We start from the raw sequence: 22,240 nt of genomic DNA, 5'->3' as shown, positions 1-22,240 counted from the left end.
AATGGGTCTTTTGCTCCCCACCAGTCATAATGTTGCTCCCAACCAGCCATAATGGGTCTGTTTCTCCCCACCAGTCAGAATGGGTTTGTTGCTCTTCACCAGCCATAATGGGTATTTTGCTCCCCACCAGCCATAATGTTGCTCCCCACCAGTCATAATGTTGCTCCCAACCAGCCATAATGGGTCTGTTGCTCCCCACCAGTAATAATGTTGCTCCCCACCAGTCATAATGTTGCTCTCCTCCAGTAATAATGGGTCTGTTGCCCCCCACCAGTCATAATGGGTTTGTTGCTCCCCACCAGCCATAATGTTGCTCCCCACCAGTCTTACTGTTGTGCTCCCCACCAGTCATATTGTTGCTCCCCTCCAAGTAAGCATTTCGCTACACTCGCATTAACATCTGCTAACCATGTGTATGTGACAAATAAAATTTGATTTGATTTGATTTAATGTTCCTTCCAACCAGCCATAATGGGTCTGTTGCTCCCCACCAGTCATAATGTTGCTCTCCTCCAGTAATAATGGGTATGTTGCTCCCCACCAGTCATAATGGGTTTGTTGCTCCCCACAAGCCATAATGTTGCTCCCCACTTGTCGTAATGGGTCTGTTGCTCCCCACCAGTCATAATGGGGCTTGTTCCCCACCAGTCATAATGTTGTGCTCCCCACCAGTCATAATGTTGTGCTCCCCACCAGTCATAATGTTGTGCTCCCCACCAGTCATAATGTTCTGCTCCCCACCAGCCATAATGGGTCTTTTGCTCCTCACCAGCCATAATGTTGCTCCCCACCAGTCATAATGTTGTGCTTCCCACCAGTCTTACTGTTGTGCTCCCCACCAGTCATAATGTTGTGCTCCCCACCAGTCATAATGTTGCTCCCCACCAGTCATATTGGGTCTCTTGCACCCCACCAGTCATTATGCGTCTGTTGCTCCCCACCAGCCATAATGTTGCTCCCCACCAGTCATAACGGGTCTGTTGCTCCTCACCAGTCATAATGGGTCTGTTGCTCCCCCCCAGTCATTATGTTGCCCCCCCCAGTCATACTGTTGCTCCCCACCAGTCATAATCGGTATGTTGCTCCCCATCAGTCATAATGTTGCCCCCCACCAGTCATAATGGGTCTGTTGCTCCCCACCAGTCATAATGGGTCTCTTGCACCCCACCAGTCATTATGCGTCTGTTGCTCCCCACCAGCCATAATGTTGCTCCCCACCAGTCATAACGGGTCTGTTGCTCCTCACCAGTCATAATGGGTTTGTTGCTCCCCCCCAGTCATTATATTGCCCCCCCAGTCATACTGTTGCTCCCCACCAGTCATAATCGGTATGTTGCTCCCCATCAGTTATAATGTTGCCCCCCACCAGTCATAATGGGTCTGTTGCTCCCCACCAGTCATAATGGGTCTGTTGCTCTCCACCAGTCATAATTTTGCTCCCCACCAGTCAAAATGGGTCTGTTGCTCCCCACCAGTCATAATGGGTCTGTTGCTCTCCACCAGCCGTAATGTTGCTCCCCACCAGTCATAATGGGTCTGTTGCACCCCACCAGTCATAATGTTTCTCCCCTCCAGTCATAATGGGTCTGTTGCTCTCCACCAGCCGTAATGTTGCTCCCCATCAGTCATAATGGGTCTGTTGCACCCCACCAGTCATAATGTTTCTCCCCACCAGTCATAATGGGTCCGTTTCTCCCCTCCGGTCATAATGGGTTTGTTGCTCCCCACCAGTCATAATGGGTCTGTTGCTCCCCACCAGTCATAATGTGACACCCCACCAGTCATAATGTTGCTCCCCACCAGTCATAATGGGTCTGTTGCTCCCCACCAGTCTTACTGTTGTGCTCCCCACCAGTCATAATGTTGCTCCCCTCCAGTACAAATGGGTCTGTTGCTCCCCACCTGTCATAATGGATCTGTTGCTCCCCACCAGTCATAATGGGTCTCTTGCACCCCACCAGTCATTATGCGTCTGTTGCTCCCCACCAGCCATAATGTTGCTCCCCACCAGTCATAACGGGTCTGTTGCTCCTCACCAGTCATAATGGGTCTGTTGCTCCCCACCAGTCATTATGTTGCCCCCCCAGTCATTATGTTGCCCCCCCAGTCATACTGTTGCTCCCCACCAGTCATAATCGGTATGTTGCTCCCCATCAGTCATAATGTTGCCCCCCACCAGTCATATTGGGTCTGTTGCTCCCCACCAGTCATAATGGGTCTGTTGCTCTCCACCAGTCATAACTTTGCTCCCCACCAGTCAAAATGGGTCTGTTGCTCCCCACCAGTCATAATGGGTCTGTTGCTCTCCACCAGCCGTAATGTTGCTCCCCATCAGTCATAATGGGTCTGTTGCACCCCACCAGTCATAATGTTTCTCCCCTCCAGTCATAATGGGTTTGTTGCTCCCCACCAGCAATAATGGGTCTGTTGCTCCCCACTAGTCATAATGGGTCTGTTGCTCCCCACCAGTCATAATGTGACACCCCACCAGTCATAATGTTGCTCCCCACCAGTCATAATGGATCTGTTGCTCCCCACCAGACATAATGTTGCTCCCCACCAGTAATAATGGATCTGTTGCTCCCCACTAGAAATAATGTTGCTCCCCACCAGTCATAATGGGTCTGTTGCTCCCCACCAGTCTAAATGTTCTCCCTTCCAGTCATAATGGGTATGTTGCTCCCCACCAGTCACAATGGGTCTGTTGCTCCCCACCAGCCATAATGTTGCTCCCCACCAGTAATAATGGATCTGTTGCTCTCCACTAGTCATAATGTTGCACCCCACCAGTCATAATGTTGCTCCCCACCAGTCATAATGTTGTGCTCCCCACAAGCCACAATGTTGTTCCCCACCTGTCATAATGGGTCTGTTGCTCCCCACCAGTCATAATGTTGCTCCCCACCAGTCATAATGGGTCTGTTGCTCCCGACATGTCATAATGTTGCTCCCCACCAGTCATTATGTTGTGCTCCCCACCAGTCATAATGTTTCTCCCTACAAGTCATAATGTTGTGCTCCCCACCAGTCATAATGGGTCTGTTGCTTCCCACCAGTCATAATGTTGTGCTCCCCACCAGTCATAATGGGTCTGTTGCTTCCCACCAGTCATAATGTTGTGCTCCCCACCAGTCATAATGTTGTGCTCCCCACCAGTCATAATGTTGTGCTCCCCACCAGTCATATTGTTGCCCCCCTCCAGTAATAATAGGTCTGTTGCTCCCCACCTGTCATAATGGGTCTGTTGCTCCCCACCTATAATGTTATTTTTCATATTCCTTCAAGTTTCATGATTCTTTGAGACGAATAGGAAACACTCTAACAAAGATGGACTATAACAAAGGGCCTGTTCAGTTGTCAGAATGGAACGTTCTCGTTCCAGCAGTACAGTGGGCAGTCAGTGCGTGGGTAAAACAGCTCTGGTCTAACCTCTTCCTATGCTCTCTCCTCTTCTCTCTATCACTCCAGAAGAACAGCGGAACTCTGCCTCCTCTTTTCCATCTATCTCCTCCCCTCTTCACTCCCCTCCTCTCTTCTTTCTCTATCACTCCAGAACAACAAACAAAACTGCCATCTCTCCTCCCCTCTTGTCATCTCTCCCTCTCTCTCCAGTGTCTCTACCAAAGGCACAGTGGAAATGTGAAACCTGTTATTGTGTTGGCTGTTTGCGTGTCACCTCGTGTTGCATTCTGTGTTGTGTTCTGCCCTTATTTCATGTGCCATTTTGACATATTGATTAGAGGCCTTCAGGTGTTCATAGCCTGATGTGTGAACGTGTGTGTGAGATGGAGCAGTCAGATAGTCACAGTAGCATGAATGCCTCATTCTGACAACACCTGAGCACTGATAAGACTGCTGCTGGTCCCAGAAATAGATCCCGATCCACCAACAGACCAATAATGATGACGTCTGAGTGATGGTTGGTTTGTAATCTTATTCATTTTATTTTATTCTATTCAATGTGCATGAGTTTATCCTCTTTTCTGAAATCGACACCTAATAAAATGTTGTGGCTCCTTCCTTGATTGTTTTTTTGTTTGTTTGTTTATATCTGAGTGCCCTAAGATAGAAAGTGCAATAAGAGAAGTGTAGCTAGGGAGGTCTCTCCCAGGAGAAAGTATACATCGTAGGAAACACTAGCTGATTTGGTGCAGAGGGGTTGCTTGTTCATATGATGCGCAGACATTTTAGGATACTACACAAATGTAGGCCTATGCACAGGCACCTTTCTTTCAGAATAGTTGTGTTAATAATGAGAATGAATTACAGCACACATACTGTATATGACTTGGTTGTCTTTGTATTTCTAAATTATTATTAATCTGTTATTTTTCAAAAAATGTACTAATATAAATGTTGGATCTAGAATGAGGATCTGTTTAGCAAGGATATTTGGTACTAAACGGGTTAATGAGGTCTGCCCTGACTGAGAGAGCTGGAGGCAGGATGAGAGTTATTGCTGCAAGCAGAGAGCAGGATGAGAAAGGGGGAGGAGGGAGAGAGTGCCTGTCTGCCGGTGAGTGTGTGTGTATATGCACGCGACGCGCCCCAATGTGTGTGTACATGTGCACAGCACGCCTCTGTGTGTGTGTGCGCTGACACCTGGTGCTTTCTTTCCTCTCTGCTTGCTCACACTGAGGAGAGCTCTCTCCTTGTCTGGGCCACGCTTTACCTCTCCTGCTCTCTTTCCCTCTTTTCCCTACCTCTATTTCACCCCTCTCTTTTTTCTACCCCTTCAGCATTCCTTCCTCCTCAGTCTCCCTCTCTCTTTCCTTTGTTTTGGATCTTCCTTACTATGGTGCAGGATTATTGAATTGCCTGGGAAGCCAAGACGTTGGACTGACAAGGTGAGCTGGATACAGGGAACTCTGAGAGTCTGGACTGAAGGTCTGGGTGGAGAATGGGGGAGGGAATGGACTGTTTTTATTTATATTAATAGAAATAGTCTATTCAGTAGCCTGTTTTTTGTCAGTGTTTTGGACCTGTTTAGCAGATGTCTGTTTCCCTCTGTTCTCTGTTGCTGTGGCTCTGTGGTTCTTCCTGTTGTTTCACCTTGGCCCAGGTATGGGGCCTTCACACCAATCAGGTTCTGAGTCACGCCAGTTCCCACCCCTTAGCAGTGTGTGTGTGTGTGTGGGGGGGGGCGTCTCAGCTCTGTGCTTGTGTGTTTACTGATTTTCTTCATAATAACGCAGGTTGTAAATACATACTGAATGCTCATATCCCTCGTTGTTGATTGAGGGATCCTAACGTTATATTGTTGTGCTTCTATCTATTGGAGATGCATCATTGAGCAGCACCCATACTTCTCCCCCAGGATCTAGTGTTACCATGGCCATCTCTCACCCACTTTGACCATCCATGCTGTCGCTCTCAATCTCTCTCTCTCGCTCTCTATCTCTCTCTCTTTCTTACACTACCTCACACCCTCTCTCTCTCTCTCTCTCTCCATCTCTCACCCACCCACTCAGCTCACCCTGGGATATTTCTGGAGAAGAAAATAAGAAATATGAGAGAAGAGAGGAAGATATAACAGGAGAGCAGGGAGCTAAATGTTCTAGCCTTTCGTGGGCTAATGAGGGTCCTCACAACTCCATCTTTCTCCCCTCCTCCCAGTCATCCCCCCTCTGTCTATCCATCTACGCAGGTCCTATACCTTGTCTGTCAGCCACCTCCCTGTCTCCCCATCCCCCTCTCATCTCAAGTCCCCTCTCTCGCTCCCCAATCTTTCCTCATATTCACCCCATGCTGTCTCCTCCACACCCATCTTTCCAATCTGTATTCTCTTCTCGATTCCTCTCTCATCCTCCCTAGAGTCTACCTTTACGTCATGCACACCCCCACACACACCACACCCTCCAGCTCCAGATTGTGAAAGCCTGTTCTAGACAAGCATATGCTTGTGAACTGAGCAATGTAAAATGTTGTCCCTTTAAATGTTGATGCTGTGGGACTTTTGCCCCACACCGTCTCTCCCCCCAAGTCTGCAGTAGCAGTAGCATCTTGTTGATTTTGCCAGTCGAGGAACTCTCTTTCATGTTCCCTCTTGATGTGAATGGGCTCATTGGCTGTGGAGCGCTGTGAGGTTTAAATAGGAAGAAGTGCCCTTGCTGTGTGTGCAGGTATATTATTATTGAAAGCTGAGGGTAGCAAAATACATACTGTGTAAATAAGTAGCTTCCAGAATCCTAAATACATGGGCATCAGCATTGTTCTTTATTTCACCTTACCTTAAATGGGGTCACGGGAAACAGTGACACAGTTATTATGAAGATATTTACATATTATTAACTCCGTGAGCGTGTACATGTGTTTGTGTGTGTGTGTGTGTGTGTATGCTATTACACTGTAATGGAAAACTGTAATTTATGCAATCATTTTGGCTATTATCTTCAGTGAAATAGTGTGAAAGCATTATACTGCAGAATACTGTAAATGATGGTGCATTGTGGGAAAATGTTGTTGGTAGGGAAATAATTGCTGTATTTGAAATGGTAGTGTAATTCCACCCGACATAATACAGTACCCTACGATATTTTTGGAGTGCCAAAAACGTTTTGACCACAACTGGGTACATGGTATGGTAGCCAATTCATGATTTTGCCTACATTTGAAGTATGAGACATTTATTGAACTACTTCATGTTTCATTATTTGTTTCAGTTGTCTCATGCTTTTTTGTTATGGGATACTGTCTCTTCAAGAGATCATGCAGCAGCTCATGTCCACTTTTATTTGGGCTTGTGGGTTTTGTTTTACATTCTAGAACGCTAGTTGTAATTGTCCCTTTTTGTCAATTGTAGTTTTGCTGTGGAGTCATACGGTGTTCTCATGTTTGTTATCCCTGTATAAATAATTGTACTTACCTGAAGATACTTAGCTTTTATTGAGTTACTTACAGTACCCGAGTAAGTGACGCATGTCTACCATTTTTCCATGGTCGAAATAACACTCTGAAATGTCAGCCTGTTCAGATGGGATGGAGTTTTTTTACCCAGATCATGACATCACAATCTGATCTGATTATTCTGACCAATAAATGACCAGTCATTTTTGTATTTGCGTACAGTGCCTTCAGGAAGTATTCATTCCCCTTGACTTATTACACATGTTGATTTAAATATTTTTTTCTTACTCATCGACACACAATACCACATCATGACAAAGTGAAAACTTGTTTGCAAATTTATTGAAAATGAAATAAATATCTAATTTACATAAGTATTCACACTCCTGAGTAAATACATGTTAGAATCACCTTTGGCAGTGATTGGTTAAGAGCTTTGCACACCTAGACACATTCAACTTTTTAAAATTGTTCAAGCTCTGTCAAGTTCGTTGTTGATCATTGCTAGACAGGTATGTTCAAGTGTTGCTATAGATTTTTAAGCTGATTTACGTCAAAACTGTAACTAGTCCACTCAGGAACATTCAATGTTGTCTTGGTAGTTAACTCCAGTGTATATTTGGCCTTGTGTTTTAGGTTATTGTCAAGGTGAATTCGTCTCCCAGTGTCTGTTGGAAAGCAGACTGAACCAGGTTTTCCTCTAGGATTTTGCCTGTGCTTAGCTCTATTCCATTTATTTTTATCCTAAATAACTCCCTACTGTAGTCCTTGTCGAGAACAAGCATACCCATAACATGATGCAGCCACCACCATGTTTGAAAATATGAAGAGTGGTACTCAGTGATGTGTTGGATTTGCCCTAAACATAACACTTTGATTCCAGGACATAAATGTAATTTATTAGCCACATTTTCTGCAGTTTTACTGCATGCATGTTTTGTAATATTTTTATTTTGCACAGGCTTCCCTCTTTTCACTCTGTCATTCCTATCACAGCCATTAAACTCTGTAACTGTTTTAAAGTCCCTGATTGGTTTCCTTCCTCTCGGGCAAAGTTAAGGACGCCTATATCTCTGTAGTGACTGGGTGTATTGATACACCATCCAAAGTGTAATTAATAACTTCACCATGCTCAAAGGGATACTAAATGTCAGCTATCAATAGGTGCCCTTCTTTGTGAGGCATTGGAAAACCTCCCTGGTCTTTGTGGTTGAATCTGTGTTTGAAATTCGCTGCTCGACTGAAGGACCTTACAGATACAGTGCCATCGGAAAGTATTCAGACCCCTTCACTTTTTCCACATTTTGTTACGTTACAGCCTTATTGTAAAATGTATTACATCTACGTGCAATAACCCATAGTTACAAAGCTTTGTAGAATTATTTGCAAATGTATTAAAAATAAAAAAAACAGATACCTTATTTACATAAGGATTCAAACCCTTTGCTATGAGACTCAAAATTGAGCTCAGGTTTATCTGGTTTCCATTGATCATCCTTGAGATGTTTCTACAACTTGATTGTGGTAAATTCAATTGATTGGACATGATTTGGAAAGGTACACACCTGTCTATGTAAGGTCCCACAGTTGAAAGTGCATGTCTGAACAAAAACCAAGACATGAGGTAGAAGGATTTGTCCATAGAGCTCCGAGACAGGATTGTGTTGAGGCACAGTTCTGGGGAAGGGTACCAAAACATTTCTGCAGCATTGAAGCTCCCCAAGAACAGAGTGGCCATCATTTTTAAATGGAAGACGTTTGGAACCATCTAGACTCTTACTAGAGCAGGCCGCCCGGCCAAACTGAGCAATCGGGGTAGAAGGGTCAGGAAGGTGACCAAGAACCCGATGGTCACTCTGACAGAACTCCAAAGTTCCTCTGTGGAGATGGGAGGACCTTCCAGAAGTACAACCATCTGTGCAGCACTCCACCAATCAGGCCTTTATGGTAGAGTGGCCAGACTGAAGCCACTCCTCAGTAAAAGGCACATGACAGCCTACTTTGAGTTTGCCAAAATGTACCTAAAGGACTCAGACCATGAGTCCAGATTCTCTGGTCTGATGAAATCAATATTAAACTCTTTGTCCTGAATTCCAAGCATCACGTCTGGAGGAAACCTGGCACCATCCCTAGGGTGAAGCATGGTGGTGGCAGCGTCATGCTGTGGGGAGGTTTTTCAGCGGCAGGGACTGGGAGACTAGTCAGGATCAAGGCAAAGATGAATGGAGCAAAGTACAGCGAGATCCTTGATGAAAACCTGCTCCAGATTACTCAGGACCTCAGACTAGGGCGAAGGTTCACCTTCCAACAGGACAACGATCCTAAGCACACAACCAAGACAATGCAGGAGTGGCTTCAAGTCTTGGGAGAAGTATTATTATTTGACACTGCTGGTCATCTATTAACATTTGAACATCTTGGCCATGTTCTTTTATAATCTCCATCCGGCACAGCCAGAAGAGGACTGGCCACCCCTCATAGCCTGGTTCCTCTCTAGGTTTCTTCCTAGGTTCTGGCCTTTCTAAGGAGTTTTTCCTAGCCACCGTGATTCTACACCTGGTTTTAGGCTGGGTTTCTGTACAGCAATTTGAGATATCAGCTGATGTAAGAAGGACTTTATAAATACATTTGATTTTGATTTGAAGTCTCTGAATGTCGTTGAGTGGCCCAGCCAGAGCCTGGACTTGAACCCGATCTAATATCTCTGGAGAGACCTGAAAATAGCTGTGCAGCAACGCTCCCCATACAACCTGACAGAGCTTGAGAGGATCTGCAGAGAAGATTGGGAGAAACTCCCCAAAAACAGATGCGCCAAGCTTGTAGCGTCATACCCAAGAAGACTGTAATCGCTGCCAAAGGTGCTTCAACAAAGTACTGAGTAAAGGGTCTGAATACCTATGTAAATGTGATTTTTCAGTTTTTTATTTTTAATACATTTGCAAACGTTTCTAAAAACCTGTTTTTGCTTTGTTATTATGGGGTATTGTGTGTCGATTGATGAGGGAAAAAAATACAATTGAATAAATTTAAGAATAAGGCTGTGACGTAACAAAATGTGGAAAATGTCAAGTGGTCGGAACACTTTCCGAAGGCACTGTATCTGTAAGGTCCTAATTGCATGTGTGGGGTACAGAGAGGAGGTAATCATAAAAAATACATCATGTTTTAAGACTATTATTGCACACAGAGTGAGTCCATGCAACTTATTGTGTGACTTGTGAAGCAGATCTTTACTCCTGAACTTATTTAGGTTTGCCATTAAAAAAGGTGTTGAATACTCAGCTTTTCATTTTTAATTAATCTGTAAAAAATTCTAAAAAAATAATTCCACTTTGACATTGAGGGGTATTGTGTGTAGGCCAGTGGCACAATCTAAATGTAATCAATTGAATACTTTCCGAAGGCACTGCATGTATCCTCCTACTTTGAAGGGGTAAGCGGGGTAGGCTCTAGACTAGAGTCTTAACCTTTATTTAACTAGGCAAGTCAGTTTAAGAACAAGTTCTTATTTATAATGACTGCCTACTCCGGAAAAACCCAGACGACACTGGGAAAATTGTGTACCGTTCTATTGGACTCCCAATCACGGCCAGATGTGATACAGCCTGGATTCGAAACAGGTACTGTAATGACGCCTCTTGCACTACTGGGATGCAGTGCCTTAGACCGCTGAGCCACTCAGGAGCCCAAACCTATCAGGGCTGTGTATGTAAATATATTCAAATTTGAATCAGCACGCCCACATGATCAGACTGAGCAAAAAGAGGTAAAATTAAAAATATATATATTTTCTGATTTTCATAAAATAAATGGAGACAATGATTTAGTAGGCATACAGTGATTTAAAAATACAATTAAGAAGACTTTATGGGGGTTTTAACTCATAGTGCCACATCATTTTAAAATGTATTGTGGACAGATTGGAGTGGCAGCTATCTCTTAAACTTTTAATGGTTGAGCATTTTGCCCTGTAGTTGCTGCCAGTTTGGGAGCCTTTGTTAAGGCCTCTAGAAGTGCAAGTGATCTAATACACCAAATATTAATTGATATACTGTAATGTTTTAACACATTGCCTAGCAGCCAACTTGCTTGCACCAATCCCATGTAATTACGGTAAAATACTGTAAAATCTCACCCCAATTAATTTAATTTATTCATTCATTCATGAATTCATTCCAATTACAGTATAACTAAAGTTTTTTTTTTTTTTTACTGTATAATAGTCAATTATACAGTATCTTACTGTGTCATTACACAGTGCTTGCTTTGATACTGTATTAGGATTACAGTAGTTGTCCTGCAATATGAAATACAGTAACTTATTTGCTACTTTGCTGCCTGTGACTGTCAAATTTGCCTAAGCTAGCCTAGCCCTGTCTTCCTTCCCTCCCTCCCTCTCAGGGTTAATATGTTGGGGAGAGGCAGAGTGGACACGTGCACGCACAAACACCCGACACTCATTCACCCTCAGATTCAGACTTTACAAAATGCCCTTTGTAGAGTGGACACTCTGGATGTAGCCCCCCTACCCAAACCCACCCTTAGATTCAGACTATAGGCTTCCAGTCATGCCAGACAGAAAGAATGTTTACACATTCTGTTGTGTTTTCAGGAAGAACAGGAGTGCTAATCCATTTAAGGTAACTATACTTTTTTCTTTCTTTATTTGCTTTTTGAATTCACATTAGCTTTTGCAGAAGCAGCATCTACTCTTCCTGGGGTAATTGCCAAGTCATATCCTCTCAAATATATATCTTCTTAAATTACTGGGTAAAGTGATTGTTTGGTTTGGTTTACAAGCTGGTTTACAAGCTGGCAGTCACATACTGTGTTCTCTACTTTATTTCTATTTTTGTAAAATAATGTTTAATTATTCAACCCTGCTTGTTCACAGTTCACTCCTCTGCCTGCAATGGAGATGTTGCGTTTGTGTGTGTTGTTGTGTGAGGCATCTATTGCCAGTGTTGTTGAGTACAGGATGAGTGATTGCATTGCTAACGGAGGATAAGGATAAGGGAGTGTGAGGGAAGAGGGCATACTCTCTCCCCATCCTCTCTCTCTCTCTCTCTCTCTCTTTCTCTCTCTCTCTCTCTCTCTGTGTTCTCCTTTATCTCCCTCCCTCCCTCTTTCTGTCTCTCTCTACTCTTCCCCCTCTCTCTCCTTTCTTTCATCCCTCCCCTCCCTCTATATTCTCCTCTCTCTCTCCTCTCTGGACTAATGGTTGCCCCCTGCCATTTGAAAGCTCTGTACTCAGATTGGAATAGAAGAACAGACAATGACACCTTTCATATCTGACATCAGATGACGTCTCTTCTCTCGGGTAGAGTTTTTTTTCTTCTCCAAAGTGATATTTTCTCAGTTCATACGGTCATTGTATTGTTACTGTACTGTTGTTGTTAGGGGACAGGTTTGTGTCACACAAAGGACTGTTTATCGCCATATTAACCCAATGCTCATCCTTGATTCTCCTATTCAAAATCAATGGTTTATTTAAATGCCGTCTGTGAAGATTGATAGATTACTCACACATTATTATTGAATGCACTGCAGTGAGACCTCTGTGCATCCCAAATGGCACCCTATTCCCTATTGTGCACTACTTTTGACCAGGGCTTATAGGGCTCTGATCAAAAGTAGTGCACTCTAAAGGGAATAGTGTGCCATTTGTTTATGTCAGAATCAGAACCTTTTGCCATTTATTTACCTGGTATACAATAGTTTGTGCAGTAAACAGTAGACAGTAGAGACTGACATATGCCTCCTTCGCAGGGTACTCACAGCTCCTACAGTACACTGGAGGTCAGAGAGAGTGTGAGAGTGTGACTGTGCATTGTCACTGTGCTGAGAGAAAGATGGGGAGGGAGACGGGGAAGAGAGAAAAGGAGGTAGAGAGCGAGTGAAGGTGATAGTGATTTGGGTGATGGTAGCTAGCCTTGAGTGCCAGAAATGCACTTTGTAAATGAAATACACTATCATTATTATTGTTATTATGGCAGTAGAGAGATAAATTGAAAATGAAATTGAAAATGCTCAGTTAGCTTGGTGCTGCTTCTTTATGTATAAAATATGGATTCCAAAAAAGTCAGTCCTCCATGGTGCTGATCAATGGAACGCCTCGAGGAAGACCAGGAGCTATAATGTGCTCTCGCTCTCTCTCTCACTCACGCTCTTCCTCCATCTCACTCTTATTTCTGCCTGAAGAGAACCAAGGAACCAGGGACGAGTAGTCAGTCACTTCACACGCAGGCACTACACCTCCATATTCTTTCAGTGTTATGTATAGCGGTGTTTTGAGTGTCTTTGTATAATATAAGGCCACTAGTACCTCAGGCTGCTGGTTGGTTATGTGTCTCTCTGGTGAAGCCCACCCACTCAATACTGCGACAGACCTTTTTTTTAGAGGCACAGAGTGTGCCTCTCTTTATCTCTTTTTCTCTCATCTTTTTCTCCTGTCTGTCTGTCTGTCTGTCTGTCTGTCTGTCTGTGTCTCTCTCTCTCTCTCTCTCTCTCTCTCTCTATACTTCCTGTTCCACTAACAACACCTTCCAGGACCCTGTAGAGAAGTAGAGATGGCGGCCAGCGCCTGACGCAGATCGGGCCCTCTCATGCGTCACCGTCCATGGCCTTTGTACTGCCTAGCTAATTGTATGGTACAGCCACCCTGCCTCACAGAGAGGGATGAGTGTATTATGAGGACATGAAAGGAATCAGCAGAATGGTCTGATTGAGGGCAATTCCATGGTAATGAAATTAGGCTGAGACTCAGATTTTTCACTTTAAAATGTGTACCGAACAAGAACCATTGATTTCAAAGTTTAACAAACCAGAGAACTCTATGCACAAGGATGAATTTCCACAGATTTTACAAAACACATTTACAGGAAGAACTATGAAGATGTACAGTTTTTCCAGGAAATTCATTACTGCATAAATTGTTCAAATTGTTCACCCGCTGCTCCGGGTGGCGCAGCGGTCTAAGGCACTGCATCTCAGTGCTAGAGGCGTCACTACAGAGCCTGATTCGATCCCGGGCTGTCTCACAACTGGTCGTGATCGGGAGTCCCATAGGGCGGCGCACAATTGGCCCAGCATTGTCCGTGTAAGGGGAGGGTTTGTAAAATAATAATTTGTTCTTAACAGACTTAAAAAAATATGCATGTACAGTGAGTGTACAAAACATTTAAGTGCCTTAAATCTTTTGTCTTGCCCATTCACCCTCTGAATGGCACACATATACAATCCATGTCTCAATCATCTCAAGGCTTAAAAATCCTTCTTTAACCTGTCTTCTCCCCTTCATCTACACTGATTGAAGTGGATTTAATAAGGGAACATAGTTTTCACCTGGTCAGTCTATGTAATGGAAAGAGAGGGTAGGTGCCAGGCACACCAATTTGAGTGTGTCAAGAACTGCAGCGCTGCTGGGTTTTTCACACTCAACAGTTTCCCGTGTGTCAAGAATGGTCCACCACACAAAGGACATCCAGCCAACTTAACACAACTGTGGGAAGCATTGGAGTCAACATGGGCCAGCATTCCTGTGGAACACTTTCGACAGCTTTGTATTCCATGCCCCGATGAATTGAGGCTGATTTGAGGGCAAAAGGTGGGATGCAACTACATTTTAGGGAGTGTTCATAATGTTTTGTACACTCAGTGCAGTTGTGTGGTTTGTCAAAGTTTGAAATCAAGGTTTTTTGTCTGGCCTACATTTTAAGGTGAAGAATCTCCGTGTAATTCCTTTCCCATGGAATTTCCCTTGATACTGGTTTAAGCTATGTTTGTGATTTTGTAACATTTGAACTGCTTTTGTTAACCTGGCTGTCTATAGTGGAGTATGTTGTTTATGCTGTCCTGAAGCGTATGATTCAATTAATACCAAGTATGGTTCCCCTTGTTGTGTTGTCTGTTCACTACTGTAGAACATCTAGTGAAAAAAAAAGGTCATACCTGGGAGGGCTCAGGGGGAGAGAAGGGAAGCAGAAGCTCAAATGAATTACATAACATTATATTATGATAGCCGCAAGCTCAGCAGAATATGAGATAACATTGAAACAAATGAACCTATATTGTAGTCTGCATTGTTTGGATGTACTGTACTCTTTTACCCTTTTATTGAAAACATGAGGCATCGACTGCTCCGCAAATTGGAAAACGCCAGTGATTTGAAAGTTTGCGCCTAGGCTAAATAAACATGTACTGTAGCTAGAAACATAACTAAAGCTGTAATTCCATCAAGGGTTTGTGGAAATTGCATTCTATATCTCAGGGCCAGCCCAACAAATAAGCGACATATGCGGACACTGAGGGGCCCTCCCCCCCTTTTTTTTCTGTGTGTGTGTGTGTGGGGGGGATTCAGTCGGCATCTCAATTTACTGCTTAGAGTTCAAATATTAAAATACAAAAGGTGCAATTTCGAAATTTGGTTGTACATCAGCAGTTTTCTTCGTGTTCTGTCAGTCACTGACAGTCCCTCAATTAGCCCATTTCAGCTAACATCGGGCCTCCATTGATTTTGTTTGTCTCATTCAGATACCATATGAACATGACATGTGTCATGGAAAAATGCATAGGAAATTAGCTTTTAAGCTGCAAAATGTTCTCTCCACCCTTGGCCAAATGTGTAGAATTGCAGGTAATTAGCTTTAAAACTACAAAATGTTATCTCCACCATAATCTGGGTAACCCTATGGAAAAAATGAGTAGATTTGCATTAAAGGTACAATGGGCAGAATTCACCCCTCCTTTCCTGGTTGCTAACATTTGGATGGTTCGCCTAATTTCAGTTTATAGGAAAAAAGTGCATTCAGAAAGTATTTTCCCACATTTTGTTACATTACAGCCTTATTCTAAAATTGATTAAATTGTTTTTTCCAATCTACAGACAATAGCTCATTTTTATTGTTATTTGTTTTATTTCACCTTTATTTAACCAGGTAAGCTAGTTGAGAACAAGTTCTCATTTGCAACTGCGACCTGGCCAAGATAAAGCATAGCAGTGTGAACAGACAACACAGAGTTACACATGGAGTAAACAATTAACAAGTCAATAACACAGTAGAAAAAAAAGAGAGTCTATATACATTGTGTGCAAAAGAGATCCTGACCTGACTCCAGCAGGTGTCATGAGGACAAAGCAAAAACAGGTTTTTATAAATTTGTACAAATTTATAAAAAAATAATACATTTACATAAGTATTCAGACCCTTTACTCAGTACTTTGTTGAAGTACCTTTGGTAGTGATTACAGCCTTGAGTCTTCTTGGGTATGATGCTACAAGCTTGGCACACCTGTATTTGGGGAGTTTCTCCCATTCTTCTCTGCAGATCCTTTCAAGCTCTGTCAGGTTGGATTGGGAGTGTCACTGCAGTCTCTCCAGAGTTGTTCAATCAGATTCAAGTCCTGGCTCTGGCTGGGCCACTCAAGGACATTCAGAGACTTGTCCCGAAGCCACTTCTGCATTGTCTTGGCTGTGTGCTTAGGGTTGTTGTCCTGTTGGAAGGTGAACCTTCGCCCCAGTCTGAGGTCCTGAGTGCTCTGGAGCATGTTTTCATCAAGGATCTCTCTATACTTTCCTCTGTTCATCTTTGCCTCGATCCTGACTAGTCTCCCAGTCCCTGCCACTGAAAAACGTCCCCACAGCATGATGCTGCCACCACCATGCTTCACCGTAGAGATGGTGGCAGGTTTACTCCAGACGTGACACTTGGCATTCAGGCCAAAGAGTTCAATCTGCGTTTCATCAGACCAGAGAATCTTGTTTCTCTTTGTCTGAGAGTCCTTTATGTGCCTTTTGGCAAACTCCAAGTGGCCTGTCGTACTTTTTACTGTTTAGTGGCTTCCGTCTGGACCCTCTACCATAACGGCCTGATTTGTGGAATGTTGCAGAGATGGTTGTCCTTCTGGAAGGTTCTCCCATCTCCACAGAGGAACTCGGGTGTGACTCAGAGTGACCATCGGGTTCTTGGTCACCTCCCTGACCAAGGCCTGTCTCCCCCGATTGCTCAGTTTGGCCGGGCGGCCAGCTCTAGGAAGAGTCTTGGTAGTATCAAACTTCTTCCATTTAAGAATGATGGAGACCACTGTGTTCTTGGGGACCTTCAATGCTGCAGAAATGTTTTGGTGCCCTTCCCCAGATCTGTGCCTCGACACAATCCTGTCTCTGAATTCTACACTTTCAACTGTGGGACCTTATATAGACACATGTGTGCTTTTCCAAATCATGCCCAATCAATTGAATTTACCAGAGGTGGACTCCAATGAAGTTGTAGAATCATCTCAAGGATGATCAATGGAAACAGGATGCACCTGAGCTCAATTTCGAGTCTCATAGCAAAGGGTCAGAATCCTTATGTATTTAAGGTATTTCTGTTTTTTATTTTTAATATATTTGCTAAAATTTCGAGAAACATGTTTTCACTGTGTCATTATGGGTATTGTGTGTAGATTGATGAGGAAGATTTTTTTATTTAATCCATTTTAGAATAAGGCTGTAATGTAACAAAGTGTGGAAAAAGTCTAGGAGTCTGAATACTTTCCGAATGCACAGTATAGTGTAGAAAAAAAATCATTGTAACATCTAAAATGCTGTGAAATGAGCTGTTTGAAGCTGGTGTACAAAACCCGAGAAGTAAAAAGAGCAAAAGCAAAACTGAAGGATGTGATGCATAGAAATAGAGCACAAAATAGATCTGAAACTTTTCAGACTTGGTTTCAATGAGAATGACAGATCTATAACTCTCATTTCTATGTGCATTCTGTCAGAAAAGCTACATACTGCACCTTTAAATTAGCTTTCAAACTGCAAATGTTCTCTCCAACCCATGGTAAAATGGGTACAATTGCAGAGAATTTGCTTTAAATCTGCGACATTTTGTCTACGCCCACACCTGGACGTTAGCCGTCCTTCCATCGGCCGTCCCTCCATCTTGCCACACCTGCATTATGCTGCTGTGTCTCCCTGGGGAATAATCACTCTATATCCCTCATTCCCTCTTTTCCTAGTGGAAGTAGCTAGTCCACACTGGCTCAGCACTCAGGTCCTTTCTCAAGGTAACATTACATGAGAGCTGACAGCATTGTCTTTTGCCTGTCAGGCTGGATAATACAGAGGGTGACAAACTGCCTTCCCTTGCCTCACTTACCTACACGCACACACACACACACACACACACACACACACACACAAACAATGGAAGGGCCCTGGTCAAAAGTAGTGCACTATAAAGAGAATAGGTTACCATTTCAGATGCACCCCGGCTAGGCAGAGCAACAATGGTACACTCTTAGGAAAGAAAAGTGCGATGTATAACCTAAAAGGGTTCTTCGGCTGTCCCCATAGGATAACCCCTTTTTGGTTCCAGGTAGAACCCTTTCCACAGAGGGTCCTACATGGAACCCAAAAGGGTTCTACCTGGAGCCAAAAAGGATTCTCCCATGGGGACAGCCGAAGAATCCTTTTGGAACGCTTTTTTCCAGGAGTGTAGAAAAATCTAAAACAATTCAGCTCGGTCCGTGCAGTTAATTCAGAGTGCTGAGGCTATAGGGCCTTGTATGCCTGCAGAGGGATACTAACTCACTGACTAAAATGCCATGAGCTGGCCATTGAGTGGCAGACTGGCCGGTCACGGACAAAGTCTGCAGCATGATCATTCTCCGTGGCCTCGAGATGACACATCAAAAGGACTGGACTGTACCAGAGCAACTTCACCCGATGCTTTGTAACAGTGTAACGGTAATTCATGCTTTTAGAGTGAAAGACTGTCTCCCAGACATATGAAGGTCAATGAAGTCTCTTGGTGCACTAACTAATGACTGCTGTTATCTACCCACACAGTGAACCCAGAGAGCTACAGAGCTAGCTGAACCTCTTTGTGAGGATGATGTCACCCTGACTTTTCTAAAGGGAAGCAGAGCAGAGGAGCAGTGGACGCTGCTGGGGGGAGGACGACTCATAATAATGGCTGGAACGGACCAAAGGGATTGGCATCAAACACATGGAAACCATGTGTTTGATGTATTTGATATCATTCCGCTCCAGCCATTCCCACGAGCCCGTCCTCCCCAATTAAGGTGCCACCAACCTCCTGTGCAGAGGAGAGTGTTCGAGACAGACACTGTTAGAATGAGGCATTCCCTTTGACGCACTCTGGCATTTAAAACCTGGGAAATAATTGACCACTTAAACTGTCTGGGTTCTGCCAAAAGACAATTTTCTGACAGAACACAGCCCTCCGTGTACATCCTAAATGTGACTGAATATTTTTTAATATACGACATGGGATAATTTAGAGGTTATTGTGATTATTATGGAGAGATTATTCTGTGATGGGCTTAGGCTAAGCTAAGGCTGGCTAAGACATTTTGACAGTTGTAGTCTGTTGAACACACTGCTGACTTGAGCAGTTGACATATGATCTACAGTTGAAGTCTGAAGTTTACATACACCTTCTCCAAATACATATATGTAAACTCAGTTTTTCACAATTCCTGACATTTAATCCTAGTAGCAATTTCCCTGTTTTAGGTCAGTTAGGATCACCACTTTATTTAAGTAATGTGAAATGTCAGAATAATAGTAGAGAGGGATTTATTTCAGCATCTTTTTATTTCATCACATTCCCAGTGGGTCAGAAGTTTACATACACTCAATTAGTATTTGGTCCCATTGCCTTTAAATAGTTTAACTTGGGTCAAATGTTGTGGGTAACCTTCCACAAGCTTCCCACAATACGTTGGGTGAATTTTGGCTCATTCCTCCTGACAGAGCTAGTGTAACTGAATCAGGTTGGTTGGCCTCCTTACTCACACATACTTTTTTCAGTTCTGCCCACAAATGTTCTATAGGATTGAGGTCAGGGCTTTGTGATGGCCACTCCAATACCTTGACTTTGTTGTCCTTAAGCCATTTTGCCACAACTTTGAAAGTATGCTTTGGGTCATTGTCCATTTGCGACCAAGCTTTAACTTCCTGACTGGTGTCTTATGATGTTGCTTATACCCACATAATTTTCCTCCCTCATGATGCCATCTATTTTTTGAAGTGCACCAGTCCTTCCTGCAGCAAAGCACCCCCACAACATGATGCTGCCTCACCCGTGCTTCACAGTTGGGATGGTGTTCTTCGGCTTGCAAGCCTCCCCCTTTTTCCTCCAAACATAACCATGGTCATTATGGCCAAACAGTTCTATTTTTGTTTCATCAGACCAGAGGACATTTCTCCAAAAAGTACAATCTTTGTCCCCATGTGCAGTTGCAAACCGTAGTCTGGCTTTTTTATGGCGGTTTTGGAGCAGTGGCTTCTTTCTTGATGAGCGGCCTTTCAGGTAATGTCGATATAGGACTCGTTTTACTGTGGATATAGATACTTTTGTACCTGTTTCCTCCAGCATCTTCACAAGGTCCTTTGCTGCTGTTCTGGGATTGATTTGCACTTTTCGCACCAAAGTACGTTCATCTCTAGGAGACAGAATGTCGGTATGACGGCTGCATGGTCCCATGGTGTTTATAGTTGCATACTATTGTTTGTACAGAAGAACATGGCACCTTCTGGCGTTTGGAAATTGCTCCCAAGGATGAACCAGACTTGTGGAGGTCTACAAAAATGTTTTGAAGTCATGGCTGATTTCTTTTGATTTTCCCATGATGTCAAGCAAAGAGGCACTGAGTTTGTAGGTAGGCCTTGAAATACATCCACAGGTACACCTCCAATTGACTCAAAGGAGGTCAATTAGCCTATCATAAGCTTCTAAAGCCATGACATAATTTTCCAAGCTGTTTAAAGGCACAGTCAACTTAGTGTATGTAAACTTATGACCCACTGGAATTGTGATACAGTGAATTATAAGTGAAATAATCTGCGTGTAAACAATTGTTGGAAAAATTACTTGTGTCATGCACAAAGTAGATGTCCTAACCAACTTGCCAACACATTTGGATATAATAGTTTGATGCTTTCAGCGATGCTGTGTATACTGAAACAACCAAACAAAAAATAGTCTACACAGCATTACTGAAAGCATCACATTATATCCACGTGTTATTCTATAAACAACCAAACTAAAAATAAAGATAGCAGAATAGACCTTTGTCAAAGTGTGGAGGGTGGTGTTGGCAGTTAGGAACCAGGGTAACAGAATGAGACGGTGTCAACCTCTCACTACCCCAGTTCTCACACTAACACACTCCGGCCCTCCGGGTAATTTTATCAGTCTATCGACAAGCTATATCTTTCCACCAGCAGCCCAATCTATCCTGTATGGGCACAACAGCATACTGTGCACAGATGTACAGTATCTGTATTTGTGGGTTTATAATCAGTTGAAATACACAAGTGTTTGTTTGGGTGAAGACACACACACAGGACTCTTTGATGGTAACACATTTGGTGCATCCACCATTGCCAGAGTACACAACCCTTAGCAAGAAAGACTCACACCGCTTTGTACTTCGGTGGCAAGCCAAGATCTACTACAGAGAGAGAGGAAATCCATTGTCTTAGATAACTTTCAAACAATGGCTTGGTTTATAAATACCAGTGGGATGTGTTATTTAGGAATAAATCATGATATGCCACAAAGCCCCTTGCAGAGATAGTCTGCATCCCAAATGTCACCCTATTCACTGTTTAGTACACTACTTTTAACCAGGGCCCATACAGCTCTGATAAAAAATAGTGCCCTATATAGGAAATAAGGTGCCATGCAGTCTTAGTTGTACTGTAGATCACTGTAGCCTATGATAGGGACTCGGCCTTGTCAAACAGACCCTGTAGTGGAGAGGCAAAGCAGGCGCTGGCCCATCGACCCCCTAATCCAGCCCTGCTCCATCCACTGTGGTTAATCCACACTTTTACACTCATCATTTGCTGCTGCTACTCTGTTCTTTATTTTACACTTATTGTTATCTATCCGGATGCCTAGTCACTTTACCCTGCCTTTATGTACTTATCTACCTCAAATACCTCATAGCCCTGCACATTGATCTGGTACTCCTGTATATGGCTCCATTCTTGAGTATTTTATTCCTCTTTTGTTACCATTTTTATTTTTAAACTCTTCATTGTTGAGAAGTGTTCGTGTAGTAAGCATTTCACTGTAAAAAGTCTACACCAGTTGTATTCGGCGCATCCTCAGTCCTCTGGGCCCACAGTAATTGATCCTCGTATAATTAGCCAACTTTCAGAAAACGCCTACTGTACTGTAGTGTACTGTACCACCAGTCCTATCTCTCACTCATCCAGAAGGACTAGCTCTGGATCACCACTCCTCTCAGTATTGTAACCGTTCTCTCGTGGGTGGGCCCTGGGCTTTGGACTAGGGCCTGGTTGGTGTCTTCGGTCTACATCCCAACCCACCTTGATGAAGAAGAATTGTGTGTACTTTGCCAGTTTGC

General features: G+C 43.5%; 1 protein-coding gene across 6 annotated transcripts in view; it reads left to right on the top strand.

Annotated features, from left to right (window-relative positions):
- tanc2b (tetratricopeptide repeat, ankyrin repeat and coiled-coil containing 2b) overlaps positions 1 to 22,240 on the top strand; it is a 220,374-nt gene that overhangs the window by 85,671 nt on the left and 112,463 nt on the right. Inside the window, exon 1 of one of the 6 annotated variants that reach the window (XM_021576271.2) lies at positions 4,626 to 4,847. The exons of the other annotated variants lie outside the window; for them this stretch is intronic. The gene's annotated coding sequence lies outside the window, so the exon portion shown is untranslated. Of the gene's footprint in view, positions 1 to 4,625; positions 4,848 to 22,240 lie in introns of those variants that run through there. 6 annotated transcript variants of the gene reach the window in all.

The sequence above is a fragment of the Oncorhynchus mykiss genome, chromosome 20 (genome assembly GCF_013265735.2).
Source record: "Oncorhynchus mykiss isolate Arlee chromosome 20, USDA_OmykA_1.1, whole genome shotgun sequence".
Classification (NCBI taxonomy): Eukaryota; Metazoa; Chordata; class Actinopteri; order Salmoniformes; family Salmonidae; genus Oncorhynchus; species Oncorhynchus mykiss.
The sequence above is the reverse complement of the archived record's forward strand: the minus strand, read 5'-3'. Positions and strand labels throughout refer to the sequence as shown.